Genomic DNA, 20,382 nt, shown 5'->3' on the forward strand with positions numbered 1-20,382 from the left:
ACGAAAATATTGCTTTCTTACAGCTCGGAGACGCACTTGTTTGCTTCCCACGAATACCGGCGTATTATCGCTATCGCGCTCACCCATCACTGTTTCCAACATGTTTCTTGAGCACGACTGCATCGTCAATGCAGATAGAAAAATTGGGATAAAAATGCTACACGGCGTTTCTCGCGTTACCACTGTATGATTGGACACTCAGACCAGTAAGCTTCCCGTTGCACAAAAAAAAAGGAAAAGAAAAACAGACGCGTACCATAACAATTGGTTGTCAGTCCCTTTAAAGCAGGACGGAAGAAATGCTTTTTCTTTTTTGTTCATAACGCAAAGATTTCGTACATTGCGGTTTCCGGGAGGTACCACCGATGGACCGGTTTGCCTTTTTCGCGTACTAGCCACGTGAGAGGGTGATTTGAAGAGCGAACGAGGGCGTGGCCTTCGCGCAGGGCTCTCTATAGATGAAGTTGGTCCGAGCTGCCGACAATACGCTTTGCGCCGTTAAGTCAATCGTTCTCCCGCCTGTCACGTGATGAGCGAGTCGTGCCGGAAGTTCACGCACACGGTCACTGCTCTTGTTCGTATACCGAGGAATCCATTGTTGGGTGAGCGGTCCGGCCTGCGGACCTTTGGCAGGTCATCGCGTGGGCTCTGTCTAATCTTGCCCCGTGGACATCCATTGATGCGTGGACGTTATCGCATCTGATATAGCGCGTTGAACTTGTTGACAAAAGGTGCAGCGCAATTCGCGAGCCCACGCACAACGACAGAACAGTGCTCGGGCGATCATTTGACGGATCGATCAGCGATCATACCGTCAATCGATATGTGCCGACATCTTGACTCTGTGACATCTCGACACTATACATAGAACACAAATGCGCTTGTGCTAGCGGGTATAATTGGCGAAAATAAAGGTGCTGGAAACATCCGAAGAAGAGTGCGCTAAATTATCGGAAAACATGGTCAGTACGTTGTAAGGCTTAAATAAACCCACGAATGTGAGGACCTTCGCTCATATATATATATATATATATATATATATATATATATATATATATATATATATATATATATATATATATAGAAATGTCGACATAGAGACAGGGTGGACACGGTCCTCAATGCCGATACGTTCATTACAAAGGGTATAGAGACAGTAAAATAAATCAAGCATGCATGTCAGCGAAATAATTCAGCAGAGCATAAAGCGCGTGACAATGACAGGGGATGATCATTTGCAATCCTAATAAGGAATGATCACTTGCAAAGTCACTGTCTGCCCAATTTTTTCGCACACCTTGGCTATTGCGTCAGTCTTGATTCACGCTAGCAATTGCAAAGATCAGCATAGCATTGTGCTTTCCTTTCTTTCTGTTTTTTTTTTTCTCTTTTTTTCTTTTTTTTATCACCTACCTCGAAATGCCGCCTTATAATTTAGTGCATGAGACCGGATACGCTCGCAATTATACGTATAGTTGAATGATCCGGGCTAATAACGTAAAGGCTTAATTGCGGAAACCTCTAGCTTCGTTATCTTTGTTGCAGATTGTAGCTCAGTATAATGTGGCATATTTGATACAGGTTCACTGCATATATGTCGCACCTGGAGTGGTGTTATACACTCTCTTATCGCTTCAAGATATGCGATTGCGTACAATCAAAGAGGGCTTTCTAATCAATAAATGATGATGCAAATGTTGGTCAATGGTTGGCCTTTAAATAGTGCAATCGACACCCAAGCAGGGGTCATGACATTATTATTTATTTTTTCTCGCAGCAATTTATGTGCCATAATCCTTTATAACCGTTCTCATTACTCTTAAAGCAATAAAATTTAAAATGCAGAACAGTAGATAGCTGGGCGTCGAATGAGGACCAAGACAACGAGAACAGTAGACGAAGAACCGTCGCTCAGAATCACAGCGTTACTAACGAAATTTCCCAATCAGCGATAACCGTGCACAGAGGTGTCTATAATAGTCGGATGTTTGAAGTTCGTCTCTTTCCCTTACAGAGACGGGAACAGCCTCCATCGAAATGCGGAATCCCGGCCGCGGCGGCCGCATTTCGATGGAGGCGAAAGGCAAAAACGCCCGTGTGCTTGCGTTGTAGTGCACGTTAAAGAACCCCAGGTAGTCAAAATTATTCCGGAGCCCTCCACTACGGTGTACCTAATAATCAGAGCTGGTTTTGGCACGTAAAAAAGAAGAATAACAGCAGCAACAGGCTGCTAGGCCTGACAAAGTCTCGTGCACCTATTGGTGTTCGGCCATCAATGTATATCGATCGTCACCTGACCAGCGCATAACGGATTGCATGTAATTGATTACTTGTAATCAATCACGCTTTCTGCTAATTTTGTTATTTATCAATTTCTTTCTTTAATGATTAGCGCTCGGTCTAATTCAATTACCTTTCTATTAACCAATTACATGTGACCAGTTACATTTTTTGACGAAACAAACTATAACATGCGACGTAACTTTGAGAACTTAAATTTGGCTGGAACGACAGTGTCCAAAGGGATGAAAAGAAGTACAATGTGTTACCTTACCGCCTTCGCACAATCAGCGTCCTGCAACTACGTACGTCTCGACCACCTGAACATGGCAGGTTCGCAGATTTGCACACCCCTCTTGGAAATAGGGCCTCTGAGCGTTTATCTTATAATCAATTTCTCTGCTCTCTGTTCATAAATTTCCTGGAACCGCTTTTGCGCTGCCTTTACAAGTGGTAAGAGCTGATAGTCAATTATTCGCTTAGGGCAGTTTATGAGTTCTACTAGATATACAGAAGTGCTTGGATATGAAACGCATACGATTATATCTGTTTGATACACGGGTGTTCTGTTGTAATATTGACAATTCTTTTTAATTGGCTGTGGCGCACATCTCAAATCTGCTTGCTAATATGGTTCACTCAAAGAGGAGGACCTTACTTAGACTAAAAATCAAAATGTATGATTGACTAATTACCAAATCTCACTAATAATTGTTTCAACTAATTATGCTTTAGGACACATATTGCAATGCACGAATTGAAACCAGTGATTTCACAAGGAACCTCCAATCGGAACGAGTGTTGTAACAAGCACCACTTTTTAGATATCCGCAGTAAATATTGCAGTAAGCATGCACCTGTTGTTTCACGTACTTCAACAAAACTGGTTTTTATGCATTGAAGCTCGAACGTTAGTCGAACATTAATGCATTTCGTCGCAAAATTTGGGAGCATATCTAGAAACTGGCGTCAGTTTCAGAATTCTTTCTCCACTAGTGGATGTGACTTTCAATGTCACCAGCTACAATTAATAAGTTGCAATATTTGCATAGAGTATAACTAGTTAAAACGTTAATTAGCAAGAAATCTATAATTAGTCGTATATTCATTTTGATTTCTGGAGCAAACAATCTGTCCGCCTGTGAGATGTCCGCCTGTGAGATGCTGGGCTACGATCGCCCAGCTTCGCTGTTTCAAGCGTTGCGCGGCCGAGTGCGAAGTTAAGCGTTTTTTTTTTTTAATGAAGTGATTGTAATTGTAAGGGTGACATTTTTTTTTCTGTACCGTGTACAAGTCTGATCGTCACTGGCATTTGTGTATTCCCGTATTCCCATAGATAGATAGATAGATAGATAGATAGATAGATAGATAGATAGATAGATAGATAGATAGATAGATAGATAGATAGATAGATAGATAGATAGATAGATAGATAGATAGATAGATAGATAGATAGATAGATAGATAGATAGATAGATAGATAGATAGATAGATAGATAGATAGATAGATAGATAGATAGATAGATAGATAGATAGATAGATAGATAGATAGATAGATAGATAGATAGATTCTCTAGAGTCTGTAAAGGAGTAGGTTTATCTAGGTCAATTACTCACAGGGGACCCTGATCATGAGAAGGAAATTTACAGAAGAATAAAATTGGGTTGGAGTGCATACGGCAGGCATTGCCAAATCCAGACTGGGAGCTTACCACTGTCGTTGAAAATAAAAGGCTACAATCATTGCATTCTACCGGTGCTAACATATGGCGCAGAAACTTGGAGGTTAACAAAGAAGCTCGAGAACAAGTTCAGGACCGCACAAAGAGCGATGGAACGGAAAATGTTAGGCCTAACGTTAAGAGACAGGAAGAGAGCGGTGTGGATCAAACAACAAACGGGGATAGCCGATATTCTAGTTGACATTAAGCTGGAAAAAAGAAGCTGGGCAGGCCATGTAATGCGTAGGATGGATAACCGGTGGACCATTAGGGTTACAGAATGGATACCAAGAGAAGGGAAGTGCAGTCGAGGACCGCAGAAAACCAGATGGGATGATGAAGTTAGGAAATGTGCAGGCGGCAGTTGGGAATCAGCTGGCGCAAGACAGGGGTAATTGCAGATCACAGGGAGATGCCTTCGTCCTGCAGTGGACATAAATATAGGCTGATGATGATGATGATGATCATATTTATCTGTATATCTGTCCACATGCCTAGACAACCAGGCAGATAGATAGATAGATGGCGATTTTATCTATAGAGGAAGGGAAGGAAGGAAATAGTGGAGAAGGAAAGGCAGGGAGGTTAACCAGTTTAGCACAACAGGTTTGCTACCCTACACATGGGAGCGGGATGGGGAGGAATGAAAGATGGGGAGGAGAAAGAGAGAGAGAGCACATAGCACAGCACACACATACACATACATACAGGTAAATAGGCAGGCAAGAAGGCAGGCAGAAATATAACTAGATGAATGAATAGGTAAATGAATAGATAGATTGTAGGCAGGAAAGCGGATAAATGTACAGATAAATTGGCAGGCTGATGAATGGCGATTTTCTCTATACATATACAGATATATAGGTCGGCAGGTAGATACGCGGACAGACTGTCAGCATGCAGTACCGCTCAGTCTCAATGCATTGCACGCAAACTATACGCAGGGTTACTGTCGTGAGTCAGCACTGTCCTTGAAACATTGCTAGTGTCAAGGCACAAAAGAACGACCACGAAATCGCCATCCCGCCCATTTTCACTGCTTCCGTTTACACTGAGAGACCTCGGAGCAAGAGAGAGAGAGAGAAAAAAGAACAGGCACTGTTTGGGAAAGAGCGTGCGCCGGACGTGACATTGCTCACGTGTCGGAATTACTGGCGCCATCGCTCGCTCTAAGCACACTGCCGAGTCATTGCAGCAGAAGCACAGCATAGTAATAGCCACAGCTGTAAGTGGCAATTTAGTGACGTGCGACCCTGAAAGGTTAGAATACGCCGGGTAGGAGGTAAAATTGCTGCTGCAATCGTGTGTTTGTTCGGTTGCGGTCGTTCATATACACAAAGCCATCGCAAGCCGTCATGATGCACGCGACGTTCCATTCTTGATCGGCAGACGTACGGCTGTTATTTACAAGCGATCGAATCGTTGACGCGAACATACTACGGTCGCTGCGGCAATCTTAATCCACGCGCAATTTAGAAAAAAAAAAGGAAGTTGTGGCATTGAGTCCGGCACGTCCATTTCGTTTTTCTTTTTTTCTTTTTTCTTGCTTTTTTTTTATTTGGGCAGAAATAAAGGCTTGTGTGCGAAGATCACTAGTCGACCTTGTGCAGATGGATGGCGTGGACACTGAATACGCTATTGAACCGCTGCTTTAGAAAGGAACGTGTTTCAACGAAAGACGATCGATAACACGTGAACATCTGCAGCCTCGACGCCACCACCAATAAAAAAAAGCAAAAAAAGAAAGAAACTTTATGTATGCGGATATGTTTGTTTGCCTAACTTTCCTCGTATTCACACGAGCAGGGCTTCAGAAGTGGTATATCTTTGTTCAGCACGTTGCATCAGATTTAATGTGCCCCCCAGTTTCATGAAACCAGTCCAACCATGCAGTGTTAATAAGTCCCATGGCGTAGCTTATAAAATCGATGTTGCGCAGCCAACCAAAGCAATAAATAAATAAATAAATAAATAAATAAATAAATAAATAAATAAATAAATAAATAAATAAATAAATAAATAAATAAATAAATTATTACAACAACAGCAAGAAACATTATTCGGGTACAACGCATATGAATTGGGATCTATATGTGAAGCGAAGCATTTGTGCACATGGAGTGGGTAATTGAATCCTTTACAACTATAAATGCAATGCATGCAACTGTGTGTTTATTTTCAACCTGTGTTTATGTGTGTGTCCCGCACCGGCCTCTACAATAATATCATGCAATGCTTATCTTTATACACTGTTCGCACTGTTATGTTAATGCGCTGCCAGTAGAATGGGGGCAATCCAAGTATAAAAAATTTAAGGAAATCAAACAAGCAATTGAAGACCATGCGCTATTCATTTAGGAGTTCGGCGTCGTCCGTTCTCTTACTCCGGCCCACCTAACCTCCTTTCCCCGGTCCCGTGCTTTCGCGTTGCTTTGACTCCGACATGCGGAATGAGTGAGTTGCACGTAAGCACGAGCTATCACGTTGCACTCGTATACGGACGAACGTGGTTTTAGTGTGCACTTCTTCACCGCTCTCTCGAAGCACACTTCCCGCCGCTCTATTCGTCACAACTTCTAAACAAAGGTCAACAGCCTTTCAACGACACGCGCATGTTCTATAGAGCGCGGAAAATGAAAGGAATTTGTAGCGAAACTCAGTCCCAACTACGACGCAAGCTATATACTTGCGCTTGATCATCCGCTCAGAATAAACGAGAGCGCGCATTTAATGTGCCTTTTCGTGCTTGTTTATTATTTTTTTTTTAATGTCGGATAACTCGTCTGAACGGTTATAAAGCATTTCCCTTTCTCTCTTTCTCTCGTTTCGTCTGTACAGAGGAGCGAATGACGCCGTATACGAAGATCATCATCCATCTGTGAAATCACATTACTTTATCGCCTATCACCCGTCTGACCACACTACATTATTGGGGCTTATCGATGCCCTTGAAGTGATTGCACTTTCTCTTCGTTTTGAAATGTTTTCTTTTCTTCGCCACAAATACATAAATCGGCACCGACAGTGGGGCCCTTCTCTTTCCCTTCTCGCCCAACACAAATGCAACGCAACACAAATACCCGTCTATAACTTCATTTGATGTACTTTGCCCCGGTCGTCCCCATACCGCTCGCCTGTCATCCCCCAAACGCATCACTTTGCCGGGTGGGTTCGAATGGCGCGGCTATTTCTTTGCGAAGGCAGCGCCGCCCCTCGGAAGGGTCCTGAGCTGAGACGGCATTAATCTTGCGCCTCCAACCGCTAGATGGCCCTATTGTTTGCGAGAAGAGAGCATCAATGAGAAAGAAGAGAGCTGTTCGGTCCCGCAATCGTTTCTCAATCGTCTGGAGTTTTGTTTGCTGGCTTTTTTACTTTTTCTTTTTCTTTTTTTTTGTGATCACGACGTTGACGGGACAAAGCATCGGAAGATGATGGCTACTCGGGATCTGATCGGTTATTTGTCAGTGACCCGCGCTGGGGGCGTGTCTTGCCGATATATTTCGTCTGTAGTGCACGTCTAGAGCAGGCCGGGGCGTCGGTTATTTATTTTGCCGGTCATCGCGCAAATAGGGACGGTGATAAAGTCGACCGTCCCTCGCTCCCAGGGACCCAGCGTTTCGAGATCTCGGTCCATTGAGCATTGGGTAGACCTCCCGTTGTTGATTATATACACGTATCGGTCTTCGTAACCCCGCCGGCAATCCCGCCACCTCTTCGAGTTCGCTATCGTGTTCGTAGTCAATTCGTTGTTTCTGTCGCCTTCTACCCCACTGAAGTGAACCAACCATGACAAAGGCCAAGTATTTTCTGCAGGACGCACTGGGAATTTCATTACGAAAGCAGTTGCGCTTGCCACAGCCCGCAAATTTGTTCTCGGAGCTCACACACAAAACTGTTCATTGGTCAGTCGAAAGACGAAAACCAATCCGATGCGGAAGTGGGAAACCGGGACACCTAACTTAATCATTGTCCACTTCGTTGATCGTCCATGGCAAAGTTTCAATGAAAACTGCGACCGAACGAATCAGAAACAATGGGTTGTGATGGTGTATGATGCGAAGGTTCGCAAAAATCGGCCACAGGGTTAGTGGCGTTAAAGCCCCTTGATTGACGCGTCTTCGGCTTTTGTTTGCTAGTCAGCGGAAAACATCATAAGCTATAATTTTAACTAGCTGATCACTTCGAGAGAGCAAGTTTTACACCGCTGCTTGCAATAACGAATTGCTTTCCCTTTGCATTTCGCTATACCGGAGCTCTTTCTTTTTTCTTTTTTTTTTCAATAGGATTCGTATTAAATCACACCGAACCGCTGCGATTGTTTTATGGCTACAGCCAGAGTCATTTGTTAAACGTCACACTCATTACGTCTGATGTACAATTACATACGTTCACCGTAAAAGTATTGCTAGCTGTTTTTTTTTTTTTTTTTTTTTTTTTTTTGCACAATGGTAGTTGTAAGTCTTAACAATGTCATCGCCTTAAGCGAAACATATACGAATAATTTGCGAGTGTGACGCTATCAAGTAGTTTTGGTTTACGAACGTTTACGGAAAAGCTAAAATTCTCCAATGTTCGTACTGGCCTGCAACGGATCTGCTCATCACATATTGTTAGTCTCACAGAGCTCGGTTTGCAAGTACAAGGCCACAACCGGAATTTATAATTAGGTTAACCTAATTATAAATTCCGGTTTGGCGTATTATGAGTAAAACAATTTGTCCGTCCACACCTGTTTAGATCTGTGGAAAAATAAAATATGGGTTGGAGCCCAACGGCATGCATTAGCGAGTCATGTCCAGTAGTTTATACCGCTGTCTTTTAGAAGAAAAGTGCGCAATCATCGCAATCTAATGGTACAGTCGAATTACCCGTGAATTTGACCTCGGGTAATTCAACGTTTCGCTTAATGCGAACACGCTGGAAGGCCCGTGCGAGAAATCCTACATCGCTATGGACAAAAAGCTCGTTTATTTCGAAGCCAAAAATGATGCCTTTTTGGTTATTTCCACATCCACCGGGCCCCGTCATGTATGCAGCGGTTACTAAAAGCTTGGAAGCGCAAAAAATTTTGTCGATGGCGCTACTTCCTTGCTAGGCGATGTTGGTGACGGCAGTAACCTGCATGTGCAGTGATCATAACAACCTGCGCTGCGCCCTGAGTGATGTTTGTCCCCGGGATTTTATCAGCGCCGCCGACAGTGTTGAGGTCTGTGTGCTACTTACTGACCGATGACGACAGTGTATAGTAATTGTAATACAGTATTGAAGTAGTCAGTCCCCCACCGACAGACTGCTTCAAGCAATAGAAAAGGTCTGAATTCGTTCATTGTGAGGTCGTTCGTTTATTTCGGCCGTTCAGATAAATCAACCAAATCTTGTGGTCCCGCAAGTGTAGAATTAATGGGAGTCGACTGTGTACTAACATATGGGACAGATACTTGGAAGTTAACAAGTAAGCTTGAGAAGAATTCAAGGAGCGCACAATAAGCGACGAAATTAACGGGAAAAAAATTATACGCGTCTTTTACAAGATGGGGGCGGACAGATATATGGAAGCATTCCGGGATAAACGTTGTATAAGCAGGAAGTTAACAAACCTCAAAGAAACTTAAAACGCTTTCTAAGTCTGCAGGACTACTTGGTGCCGTAACGCACCAAGGTTTCCAAGGGGTAAATAGCCCCCTTGACCCCTCTTTTTCCAACATTTTATCTTACGGCGTCTATGACAGAAACGCAGCCTTCGTCCTGTCGTAGATCTAATATAGGCTGCTGCTGCTGCTGATGATGATGATGATGGTGATGACGACGTGCTGGGACGACTGCTTAGTTCTATAGGAACTATTAACGTTAACCCTCCTCTCAAACTGGTAATTACGTGAAACACATTGTTGGCGGTAGTATAAGACCGCGGACAAAGCGCGGAGCCAGAGCGTCAACCGCATGGAGCGCATTTGAGGCGTCTTTCTGGCGTGTCGCTCACTGCAGCACCTATAATATATTCAGCTTTCTGTGGCAGTGAAGATAAAACTGCACGGGTGGTACTTCTCCCCATGCGTTACTGCACCAAGTAGTCCTGCAGACTTAGAAAGCGTTTTAAGTTTCTTTGATGAGATGATGAGCGTGGTTTCCCCGTGCGAATGTCTCGCTTTTGCGCAAAACGCAGATATTAACACACAGTCTTATTATGCTCTTGTAAATGAGATGTTCGTGTTTTCTGTTCTTTCATCAACATTACAGGTTGTAATGTAAACGACGGGCTATACGGATTCTGGGCCGTTGCGATAGCGTGATTACTGGCTGACGTCAAGTGGACTCCCGGACCAGGGGCTACGCCGCGTCGAAAATGCGCTACGAATACCCTTCGCTAGACCGGCCGTGCTCGGGGTTGCGGCCTAATATGGACACTTTAAAAAAATTTGCACTCTTTGGGGCTTATGTTGTCCCACAACGATAATCGTCATCTGCCTTGCTTGCGTTTCCGTTCTTGAAAACTGTGCGCTCGCTACTTTCCTGTCGAGAACGCTATGTCACGCTGATGACGTGCATGCCCGTTCGGGACCTGGAAAAACCGGACTCGCAGGTTAACGAAAGGAGATGCGGGGCAATATTGATGACGATTATCGTTGTGGCACAAGATAAGCCCCAAAGGGTGCAAACGATTTTAAGAGTGGATGCGCCGGATCCAAGCAAAGCCGAGCCCGAAATCGGATAAAAACAGTTCTAATTGATTTCGTTGCTTAAAAAAAAAAAAAGAACGTCAGTGACAACAGCAGTAAACTACGGCATCAATGACGAATTCCCTGTTACGCCTGTTTGGTTTCTCACGTTACAGATATGCTAGGTTGACACACTTACGACCCTAACGAAATGCTTTGTCATGTCTCCTTAAAATTGGCGCAATAATACCAGGCGTGAGACAAAGATAACCAGAGCAGCTATTGCGGCAATGAAATACATAATTTCATAGCGTGCAATTGCTCAGTTAGATCGCCCTGTAACATTTATAATCCCCTCTAAGTTTCGTGAAAGTGGAACTCTGCAGCACCTAGGAATGAGAGTCACGTGACTTTGTCACATTTGCTGACAGCGCATCGTAATTGGTGACTGAAATGGGTGAAATGAAATGAAGCCCGCCACCGCCGTTGTATAGCGATTGCACATCGTACTGCTGTGGCAATGATCAGTTTGGATACGGACGCGCCGACCACCTAGCTACGTACGTATCCCGCACCTTTGGCAGTTGGCGATTGGTGCTGGGTCTCGTGCGACCTTCGCGCAGACGCAGAGATTGGTGACGTCTGAGCATACTTCTCGGAGGCCACAGCTTGCAGTGCTCTATTCACGTGGCAGACGACGACGTTCTGCGCGAATCTCGACGACAAAACATTTCTTCTTGTGACGGCGTCCGCTGCATGAGTCTGCTGGCAGTCGCAGTAAATGTGTTCCGAACCGGAGCAATTGCCTAACTTTCTTTTTCTTTTTTCTTTGCGCATGTGTGTGTTTTCAATAAATTTAATTGAGAGTCGGAGGTCTCTGTCGTGTCGTTTGCTTCCTTTCGTCTTTGCCCTTTCGTGCTGTTTCACTATGTCATCGCATCAACTTGTCCAGCTGTCCTATTGCAACGTCATCATCGTCATTGCTGATCACGGGGCAGTTTTAGCCGAACAACGTCGTCCGCGCTTGGCAAACGAACGAGTCCGCCTCGTGCTGTCGACCTGCGGGACCCTTCGGCTCGTCGAAGCAAGGAAGGGCCTCCTCCTATAGGCCCCAGCCACACAGAGCCCCCCCTGACCCCCCTTCCGTTTGTAGTCGCTCGATCGAAAGGGCAGCAGGCAGCTAGGTGCCAGGGAGGGTAGTGGGGGGAGGTCAGCGGCCAGCGTTGATAAGGGAGTCTTCTTTCTTTCGAACGAGCTGGGAGACGCCGAGCCGTTTTTTGCCGAGGGAAAGGAGCTGGTTTCGGGGGGCTCTTCGCGGCTGCTGCGGCGTCGTCGTCGTCGGTCGCCACGGCATCGTGTGGGCAGCTCCGGCGCCGCAGAGACGGCGGACACGGCACGCCGGACGCCCACGCAGTCTCCGCCGCCGCCGCCGCCACTGCTGTAACGGCTCCCAGCGGCGTCGACCCCACCTTTCGGCGACCGCCGTTTTGTACGCATACGCACGCACGCACGCACGCACGCAAAGCGCTCGCGCCGAGGAGGCCCTGTGCGCTCGGCTCAGAGCGGCAGCTCCACGACTGACTCGCCCTCTTCTTCGGCTCGGCGGCGTGTGTACTAACGTCGGCAACAGAACTGGCTTCGTCTTCGTCGTCGTCTTCTCCTTGCCCCCTTCCTTCGTTTCACGAACCGAAGCAAGAGGCAGCGACAGGGCGGGACACGCCCTCGGAACGCTACAACGGCATCGAATGGCACTTCCAGCGCGGCCGTGACAGTCGTCGTGGTCGGTGGGAGAAAGAAAGAAAGAAAGAAAGAAAGAAAGAAAGAAAGAAAGAAAGAAAGAAAGAAAGAAAGAAAGAAAGAAAGAAAGTGAAGTTTAAGTTATAAGCGGGGTAACCCCTCCCCCCCCCCCTTTCCCTCCACTGCCATCCGCCCTGCTTGGGAGGAAGACGCCGGTGAGGATAACCGGCGCATGACCTCTTCCGTGGGCTTACACCTGATCCAGACCTCCAACCCACAGCCTGCCTGTCGACGGCGGCGACGTTTCGGCTCGGACGGGGAGAGCGGGGGGGGGGAGGGGGGGGGGGGGCTTCTTTCGTGAGAGTGCGATCCTAGCAGAGTGACGTCGGGCACGAGAACCTCTGGCCGAGAAAGAAGGCCCGTTCATTCATGTCTCTATGCTGGTGTCGAGGAGGCGCGAGCCAGGCAAGCGGGCGCCTCTTCGCTCGCGGCGTTCGATATGAGTGGGGTGAAGGCGATTGGCGATGCCTGCCGAATTCACTCTCAGTTCTTGTTACGCAAGAAAAAGTGTCCGTGACATCACGTGGCTTCTCGCTCTGACGGTCCGTGCTGAATTTTCGCCATCCTTCGCCAATGGCATACCATGAAGCACTCCAATGCGCTCCAGGACTTGTGAGCGAAAGAAACGGGATCGAATTCGTTTTGCGTCAACCTGCCGAGTTTTCTGCCGAGGTTTCTGCCCACGTGCGCCTTTCTTACGACCACTTTTTGCTACAGCCTCTTGTTCAGTGCTACAGCGATAGCTGTTAAGGATACCCACTTATCCTGGTGTCTGTAGCAGTTACCATCATTATAGCTGTATATAATGATCTCTGTGGACAGAGGTCGGATCTCTGGTCATACGTGCCTATAGACACTATTTTCCCACAGCCGCACGCTCAATGTTACAGCGATAGCTGTTAAGGATGCTTACGCTCATTTTGGTGGTATACTTTGTTTGCGCCATCATCGCGCTTATCGTCATCTTGTTCCCTTGGATAGAAGAAATCGTCGGAAAACTGTCTGTCCCTCCGGTCTGTCCTCACCTAGGATTTGTTTGATCCAGGGTTTACGAAACGTGAGCCGTCACGCCGTCATTGGGGTTGTCGTTGCCATGCTGTTGTCGTTGGTGTCGGCTTTTTCACCGTTATCTTTGTCGCTGTTCCAGTAGCCACTGTCTGAGGGGTCACTTCGAGCTTTCTTCAAATTTTGTCTATTTTACCTTACCATCGTCATGTCCGCGACAACGGTCATTGCCAGAGAGCTACTATTACATACCATAAACGAACCTAAGATGACTTCTACCACTGTGAAAAACTGGAGAGAATACAAGGCGTAAACAATTTTTTACAGTACAACTATCACTGTATGCAATAGTTGCAACAGCTGTCACAATAAATGGCTATGGATAGCGATAACATCGCACCATTACTTATAGCAATAGCTACGGATAGCGATAGCGCTGTGACGGCGATAGCCATAAATAGCCATTCTTATTTGGGTTGGAGACAAATAACGAATAGATAGACAGGAAAATTAGGGAACAAGCAGGGTGGCAACTGTCATCGTAAGGGTGTAAGAGGCGGTGGGGAAAGAAAATAGGCGGTACCAAAAGGGAACGAATATACTCTCAACATTCACGGTGGCAGACGAGAACAAAAGGAGAAGGAACTCGAGAGGAACGAAGTTTCTTTAGTGTGCTTCGTAGAAACGCACCTTAGAAATGGTGAGGCTCTACCTCCAAATGCAAACTATGTATGGCAAGGCCTCAATCGTGTTGACGGAGAACGTAAAGATGGAGGGATTAGCTAACCTTACCGGTGCGAAGTCACAATCGACGAGAGCACATCAATCTTGTGTTGAACACACGTGGCTGACGGACCAGCTGGGATCAGAAAAAGTGGCCTTGGGAGTTGTTTATCTTGGAACAGGTCGAGATGCTGACCGGAATGTTGAAATTCTGGCATGCCTGGAAGAGGACATGGCAAACTCAGCTCCCACTACAATCATAGTGGGTGATTTCAATGCCCACATAGGCTAACCTCCCTGTCTTTCCGTCTATTGCTCCTTCAATGCTCACATAGAGGAGTTGGACAAAGTCAAAGATCGGATGGGCAGGTTGCTGTTGGACTGGGTAGATAAGAAAGACCTGATCTTGGTGAACACTACCCCAAAATGTACTGGAGAGATAGCACGGAAGGTTAGGAGTAAATCCGCATGTTTTGAGTTCGGTTAGGCGCAATGGTCATTAAAGCTACGGGTCAAGAAAGTGCCCGCAGTGACCACACCAGCATTCAAATCCTTTTTGGAGCCTCCAGAGACAAATCAGGCTCTCCCTCCAGGACGCGTGTCCAATATTTTGCCAAACTGGGCTACTGAGAAAATTTCCAGTGCGCTTGAGGAGGAGGCTGCCAGAAATGACTTCACGCAGGATACGGATTTCGAAGCTTGGATGCAGGATGCCATAGTGAAATTTCGGGCTCGCTTGCAGACCATGAGGGGGAGGGGGGAAGGTATGACGCCAGCGTAGGTGAGATAGGGAAAATTAGCAACAGCTCTCTAAAGGCGCGAAAACAGGCATGAAGACAAGACAAACAGACCATTTGCAAGGGGCTCGACCCACCTGAGATCCTTGACCGCTGGAATAGTTACCAGGAAAAAGAAAGAAACAAATGGAACAAAAGATAGAAATGAGACAAAGGAAAAAAAAAGGGAAGGAAACAAGAAAGAAAGAAGATGACGAAAGACCACAAATACTTAATCAACAGAGCGATGAAGAATAGAGTATGGCTTGGCATATCTGCCAATATAGTCAGTGGCAGCCACGCATGCGCAGAACCTCAACTCTTCAATTATTTCATTCACTTGCTGTGTCTTTTACACGCCTGGCCGATGGAGTCCACTGTTTCCAAACTCGCTAATACGCTCGGTGTTACGCACAGAAGCAACTGGTCGCCGCGATACTTGTTTCTAGTTCCTTCGGAACTAAAGCTGTTCCGCGAGAGACCATTGATTCTCGACGACTTTCGGATTTCCATATCGGTTGTGGCATCTCTCGCGCGCATTCCATTGATTTTTCGGGGACACACCTACACAAGAACACGCTTCTTCAGAAAAGACCGCGCGCAAGCCGCGTTTCCTTCAAAACGACGACTGCGCGGCGCTGCGACGTTGTTTTCGATACGATTCCCACACAGACAAGCGAACGGGCCATTCTCTCTTTTATGGCCGCCAAAGGGGGAGAGCGTGTATTATGCGACCGCGTGCGTAGTAGTGCGCGCTCACTCCATTCCTGCGTAGTTTCTTACAACCGCCGGTTGTGTGAAGGAGAGCCCTAACGCGTGGGCTTTGCTTCCACGCACAAGCGGGGCCATCGAGGAGAGACGGGCATACTTATTTTTTTGTTATCATCACATTTATTAGCCGAAGAGGAGAGAAGCAGACGACAACGCCTTGCGTCGTCTGCTCGCCAGTTTCGAAACGCCTCCGCGGGACATCCTGGTGGCGTCGTCTGCTACGCGCCGCACGTCGGCGACGAACAAGGCACAACTTGAAAGGCGCAGCGAATCGCTGCGAATGGGATGCTTTCTTTCGTGGCCCTTTCAAGGCTGGGTAACATTGAAGTCCTGTTTTCTTTTTCGACTGGGATAACAGACAACCGGAACAGACACCTGTCCCGTATTAGCGCGTCGTCTGCTAGCTTGACCCTAATCGCAGACGCGTTCCGCACGGCGATTTCTGTTTCGTCTGCTCTCGCATGTTAGAAACAAAGGAAGGAATGCTGGAACAGCCGGCAGCAGCGACGTCGTTGTCGTCTGCAAGCTTAACCCTAATCGCAGGGTCGCGATTTTGTTCGTAGGCTACAACGCGCTGCTCCTTCCGCGCTTGTGACAGCGTGAATGCCAGAGATGATCGATGCATGAGGCGAACAAAGGACGACGCAGACAGCCGTTACACTGGCTGTTATCTATTTTGCACTGCCCTTTCAGTGCGTTTATATACTGTAGTCGAGGGATTCCCGTGGAACGAAGAAGCACTCCATCTTTATTTCTGCCAGCACCTCGTCTGCTAAAGGGGCCTTTGTTCCGCATGGCCCACGCAAAACGCAACGCTTTGGTATAATGTGTTATACACTGTAAAAGAACCAGACAGCCGTAGTAGTCTCTACCGCCGGCGTCTTGAGCACACACACACACGCGCGCGCACAGACGCGAGAGAGACGCCTAAAACGCCGCGTCGCGCCTCGGCGTAAACGTCGGACCGCCCGCAATTAAACGCACACGCACGCGCCACTTCTCCGAGTAACATAAACCTGGCCATGACGAGAGCGCGCGAACGCACACACAACTGACGCCCATTCATGAAGGAACGGAGTATAGAGCGCTCGCGGCGGTTTAAAGATGAGAGGAGGAAGACGACTTGTAGAGGTTTTTGCCGCGACGTGTTTCCCGGCGCGCACACACACCGGTCGATCCACTTGTGGCCAGCTGTACGCCCGAGGGGGTGGCAGTGGGGGGTTTTGTGGAGGGAGGGGTGCTGCCGGCTGAGGGACCTGCTTGGTCGGGCTTTTTTTTCGTGAATGAAGCGCCGGCCGTTTTTACTACGAACACCTGCTGTGCAGGCAGCGCACGGGCACTCATTCAACCTGCCACGATTGCTCGGGGGTGCCTGGCGGCATGGCGCGACTCGATGCTTGTGGGGCAGTTTGTTCGAGGAAGTTGCGGGCAGGGCCTGATCGGGGAAAGCCCGAGACGTTCGAACACATTGTATCGACTCTTTTTCTGGCGTGTGTTTTTATGTCGCCGCGCGTATTAGCGCTGGACGTCTGTCTTTGCCAGATAGAATCAGTAGTGGGCATCTTTGCTTGCGTTCTGTATCGCAAACCGAATCTCAACACACTTTACTATACGGACGCAATCTGCGACCGGCTCCGGATACCGTCGGAATAGCCTAACCGAGCGTAGCCCAACCTAACCTAACCTTAGCATGAGTTCAATAAAATACAGAACGCGTGTAATTGTTCCGCACCAGATCACGACATCGGCCTCGTTTACGATGTTTTGCATGTGGTTATTGCTATGCTCCCCCCCCCCCCTTTTTTTTTACCCTGCTGCCTTTGTCACGACATTTGTTACGAGCGCATTGCAAACAAGTGTCGCAACTAATGCGAGTTCATGACTGTCAGTTTTTTTTTTTCTCCATCGCGCACACGTTAGCACATATGATGACGGGAAAGGTGAAATCTGGAAATTTACTTGCGGGATTTTGCCGAAGGTAGCGTGACGAATCTTCGAAGATCATATAGTGCTCGTTCAAACTTGGGCCGACGAGTACATCACTTTTCGAGGAGACACCTGACCTGTCAACGCTCACCATTCCAAAGTGATCTGCCCCCGCCCTTGTACTAACAAAACGCGCCCTGTTGTTGAGCCTTTGGTGGTCTGACTGTATATATCGCAGGCGCTCAAGTCGGGCACTATATGACATTGAACGGCTGCTTATACAGTTATCTTTTAAAAGGAACGTGTACAGACAATGCATTTCAACCAGCGCTAACCTGCGTGCGCGAAACTTGTGCAAAAAGTTGGAAACCGCGCAATAAACGATACAGCGCAAAGTGTTATAACAGGAGGACGGCAGCATGAATTATAGAACTAGTGAACGGGTGTAGCTGATATTCTATATAGTTGGGAAGGGGGGGGGGGGGGGGGAGTGAAAAGCATGAAGGAGTATGTAGATGGGGCTGCTCACGTAATGCGTATAGGGCAGATAACGGGTGGTATTGGGATATCAGATGTAAACGTGTATTAGGCACGTTAGGATAATAAAATGAGTTCCAGGGGAAAGAAAACGCACTCGAGGACAGCAGAGGACAATGTATAGGTCGTCTGGCATTACGAAATTTGCAGGCAAGGAACGGGTGTCGGCCAACGTCGTAGAAGTGTACTTGGAGATCGTTGCAATGGACATTCGTCCCGTAGTCGACCTAAACGATGATGATGATCATGATGATAGCAGTGATGCCGACGTGGTAGTTGTGGCTGCGATGATGGCTACGATTACGGTGATCGTGGTATTGATTATTGACTATGGGTACGGGCTGTTGGTTTGGTGGTAGCAATGATAATGAAGATGTTATTGCTGCTGCTGCTGATGATGATACCGATGATGACGACGATGGTGACCTGATAATGGCCGATGAGCCGAAGTATATACCCTTTGGTCGTCACGAGTCCCCGTTCAGTTATTAGGAGTCCTGCACTGCACGGAACAACTAGTGCTGCTATACTCGTGAGTATATATAGCCGTGCGCACGTGACTGCACGGCAGTGCATATTCTCACGCGTCTTCCGCGCGTGCAACACCAAACGGCGTTGTACACGGAATGCACAACCCTGCGCCCGCGCGTGCAAAGCTGCGAGCGCCGTCCCTTCTTTCGATGCAGCGCCGTGTGCGCTTCCTGGGGGAGTCTCTTGTTTATTCCGTGGTCGAATCAGGCCGTGGGCGGCCGAGGGCCACACGTATCTTCCTCGCCCCCTTTCTTCTCGCTTTTGTTCTTTTTCTTCTCATTCATCGTTTTCTTTTCCTTATTTTCTTTCTTCTTCGGAACGTGGTGGCGAAGGTTGCGTCGATGCTCTGGGCCGAAATGGCGGATCTCCACTTCTGATCGCACGGGGATGGGCACGACCAACGAGGAGGATGTGATGGCGCCCCGACTGATCGTGGCTGAAAGATCACGGCGCGGCTTTTTAAGGGGGGAGGGGGCGGCAGCCTGGCTAGTTTTTGCGTGGCGTGTGTATGACTCCTCTATCGCTTTTTGAGCGGGCCCATGCGCCGGTTCGTTTGAGGCCGACTAAGCATCCCGAAGATGTAAAAAAGAACCAGAAACGATGCTGTAGGACCTTTCAAAGCGGCTTACGCATTTCCAGGGCTATAGCGTCTTTGTCGAGGGACCGACGAAGACGACATCGTCGAGTTTGGCTTATTTTTCTGTTTTGTTGTTTTCGTTGTATTGATGTCGGAATAAGTATTCGCTCGCTGATTTGCTATCGGATGCCAAGGACAAGCGGTGTCTTTGTCGAAGGAGCGATGCTAGACGACGAGTCTGATTTTTGTGGTATCGCTTCTGACCTCGCTGTCTGCTCTTTTTTCTTAGATGCTTGATTTCCAGATCGCTTTTCGCAGGCTGCTTATCGAATTGCAAAGGCTAGTAGTGTCCTTGTCGAGGGACAGTCTACAAGGATTATGAGTTCCGTGGCATCGTGCCCTTCTACTGATCTCGCTATCTTTGTTTTTATCTTAAAATGAGCTTTCACCAGGGGCTTTGTTATCAGTTATTCTTCCTGGATAGCTTGCTGTCACTCGAGGACAGATTGTAACAACAATCGACCATTTTTGGAGCTGTCATTAGCTCAACTTTTATGATCTGCGCTTGTGAACATTGACGATAGAAGCCCTCCGACATTCGTGCGGGTATACTGACTTGCCAAGCCTTCATAGTTAATCTCATCCTTATCGAGAGATATGTCGAAATCCAAAAGCGAGAAGAAAATCAAAAGAGAATATTCTAGTATGACAAGCGGTTTGCTACCTTACACGAATTGGAAGAGAAAGGCGAGACATCAGCTGTTAGCAGTCCTGTTTTTATTTGTGGCGGTGGCCTGGCCGTGCCATTTAGTTGGTGCTTATTCACCATATCCTGCGTTTCCCTCCCTAATAAATGACATCTGGTCCTCCCTATGTGATTAAAGGACTTTGTTATTATTTGTGCTTGAGAGTGTAGTCCTGTGCAAGATGTGCATCAAGGGTCGTTCACCAACTAGCCTCACAAGCTTGACTAGCTTGACTGTCTAGCTCATAGTTTTTTCTAGCTAGCTATAGCTTGACTAGGCGACAAGCTAAAGGGCCCTGGCACAGCCAGGTGTCGAGACAAAACAGGTTGTCTACGC

This window comes from Dermacentor silvarum, chromosome 5, assembly GCF_013339745.2.
Source record: "Dermacentor silvarum isolate Dsil-2018 chromosome 5, BIME_Dsil_1.4, whole genome shotgun sequence".
NCBI lineage: Eukaryota > Metazoa > Arthropoda > Arachnida > Ixodida > Ixodidae > Dermacentor > Dermacentor silvarum.